General features: G+C 37.7%; 1 pseudogene; it reads left to right on the forward strand.

Moving 5' to 3' along the window:
* The first annotated feature begins 232 nt into the window (after positions 1-232).
* Positions 233-1410, forward strand: LOC102843360 (annotated as a pseudogene).
* Positions 1411-3138: the final 1728 nt, after the last annotated feature.

Below are 3138 nucleotides of genomic sequence, written 5' to 3' on the forward strand. Positions count from 1 at the left end.
CCACCACCAGCAACACCACCACCAAGATAATCACCACCAGCACCAGTACAATGACACCATCATCACTATCACCTGCTCCACTACCACCAGTACCAGCATCATCATAATCATGATCACTGCAGCCACTGTCACCACCACCACCACCACCGCCTGTACTGCCACCACCACCACCGTCACCATCATTACTATCACCACCACCACCATCATCATTACCATCACCACCACCTGCACTATGATCATTATTATTACCGTCACCATTCCCATCACCACCACTTCTACCACTACCAACATCACCATTACCGACACCAATATGGCCACCATGCTGCTAGCACTGCTCTGCTCTTTTGGGCTTCCATTAAAGGAGTCTCAGATTGCACGGTAAGTAAACTTTATGGAGTTCCTTTGAAGCACATTAATATGAAATATTATATGCATATAAGAAGACTCAGTGATGACTAAACCTTTTCTTAAATCATCGAAATGAGAGATTGCATCAACTAAAAGGTGAACAATTCTTTTCCTTGATAATCCTGATGGTATCTTGACAACACAAAAGTCCTTTTATGGAAAACTTTCTCGACTTTGTGATTTTAAAAATTCACAATTTTATGAGTAGCATCTGAAGTCTGAAAAGCTTATGAGCAGTCATCTAAGGTACTACTGTTCCTCTCTGCTCATCTGGAACAAAGAAAAATTCAATCAAAGACTCAGAGAAGGAGAGGGTGTCCAACTAGTACTACTGACCACTTTGAGCAAGAACACACTAGATAATTGTTTCTTGAGCATGAGAGCAGTGAGAAGCAAAATTAAAATTCTTAAAAAGTCCACACTTACTGGACCCGTTGAGACAAGAGATTCCTTTAGACTGTCAACCTGCAGCTGGTAGGTACCCACGCAGGGTCAACATATATATAGAGAAGTGTTACTTCTGTCTGGAGCCCACCTACCCCAGCCATGGCATGATGACTATTCACAATGATTGCAAGGTGTTCCGATTTTGTGAATACAAATGTCATAAAAACTTTAAAAAGAAGTGCAGTCCTCGCAAGGTCAGGTGGATTAAAACATTTCGGAAAGCAACAGGTAAAGAACTTACAGTGGATAATTCATTTGAATTTGAAAAGCGTGGAAATGAACCTATCAAAAATATGAGCAGGAGCTATGGAATATAACGTCTGATGCGATGAAGAGAGTGGAAGAGATTAAACAGAAACACCAAGCTACATTTATAATGAACAGGTTAAAGAAAAAGAAAGAATTACAGAAAGCTCAGGATATCAAAGAAGTCAAGAAAACATCCATCTTATCTGGGCACCTGTTGCAGGCAAAGGTAAGCAACTGGAAGAAAAAATGGTACAGACATTGCAAGAAGATGTGGATATGAAAGATGCATCTTTTTTTTTTTTTTGAAAGATGCATCTTAACATTTTCTCTGTCTATAAACACTTGTATATGTGTATTTGAAAACACCTTTGGAGACTTGGAATTTATTAAAGATTGATCTATCATTTACATAAGGTTGCTTATGAAAGATGATTAAAAACACCTTCATTGCTAAAAAAAAAAGAAGACTATCACCCAGAGATAAACTTTAAATCTTAAACAGAAACTATCTCTTGAGGTTACTTTTTTTGCCAAATAATAGATAGGCTCACAAAATTAAAAATTATAACTCATGAAGAAGAGCTTCTTTAAAAAATCAGACCAAATTGTAGAAGAATTATTGCAACACAAAGATGAGAAGGTAAAGAGTCAGGAAAAGTAGAGTACTGGAAGCAGTACAGCGAGAAAGAAATGAATGAGAATAAGGTAACCAGAATCACTAAATAATTTATTTAAAAAGTAACCAGAATCACTAAATGTTGTCAACCAAAGGAAAAGACAGACTGGGGACATACAGGAATGGGAGTCAGGCCAGAACACATGAAGACAGGGGGCTAGCAGCTGGAAGAACTGCAGCCTCTATGCTATGCCTAGTTTTATTGAGAATCACCAAGAAGTAAACAAAAGAAAACCACAAGGGAGTAGTAAACAAAAACAAAGGATCATGGGGACGTAAATAATAATAAAGCAAAATCTTTTGTAAAATAAGGTCTAATTCTTCTCTATTGTTTACCTTGTGCTTATTTCAGGAAGGAGGGATTGAGTAAATACAAATTAAGAATTATGTAGAGGCTTAAGGATTGCTTTAATGACTACCCCTGTAAACATTTAAGGGTTGCCTTAGTGCTACAGAATGAATTTCAGCTTGTATTAGCCTCCCCCCTATCCTGATATGTTGTTATTGTTGTTGTTAGGTGCCTTGAGTCATAGAGGACTCATAGCGACCCTATGAATGTAAGGCCTGAGCGCTGCTCATAGAGTTTCCAGAGGCAAGCCATTTTGGAAGTGGATGCAACTCCTGATTATTAAGATTAAATCTGATATTCGGCTTCCCACAACTAAATAATTTGTGTCAACTTAAAAATTCAACTCATTGCCCTTGAGTTGGAACCAATTCATAGCTGACTGTCTTGTAGGTTTTTAAAGGTTATAATTACATGGAAAGGAGATTGTCCATGTTTCTCCTCTGGAAGTAACTGATGAATTAGAAATGGTGGTTTTTGAATTGGCAGTGCAGTCCTCTACCCAGCAGGCAGCCAGAACCCATTTGTGTAGAAAGTGTTAAAAGGGAACCTAATTTGCTGTGTAAATTTCATTTTAAACATAACAAAATATTAAAAAAAATTTATAGCTTCAGCCTCAGCCTGGTCATCGTGTTAGAAAGGGACATAGCTCTTTGATTATATTTTAATAATTATGGTAGCTTTAAAATTTGTTTTGTATAGATTACCAAATAACTATTTAATAAATTGCGATAGAGAGGAAAACACAAACACCAAGATTTAACTTCTGCAGGCAAAACTTTACAGACTGATAATAGATTACCCTTAAAGGTTCTTTTTCCTTTACAATAATTGTGTTGTTGTTGTTGTTGTTATGTGCCTTCAGTTGCTTGCAACTCATAATGACCCTATCTATGTACAACAACCCTAAATTCTCCAATCACACTGTCTCCGACACACCCATCCTGATTACCCCAGTCACTGAATCAATCCACCTCATAGAGGGCCTTCCTCTCCTGCACTGTCCCTCCAC

The sequence above is a fragment of the Elephantulus edwardii genome, unplaced genomic scaffold (assembly GCF_000299155.1).
Source record: "Elephantulus edwardii isolate Elephantulus edwardi_28Jun2011 unplaced genomic scaffold, EleEdw1.0 scaffold00036, whole genome shotgun sequence".
Taxonomy (NCBI): domain Eukaryota; kingdom Metazoa; phylum Chordata; class Mammalia; order Macroscelidea; family Macroscelididae; genus Elephantulus; species Elephantulus edwardii.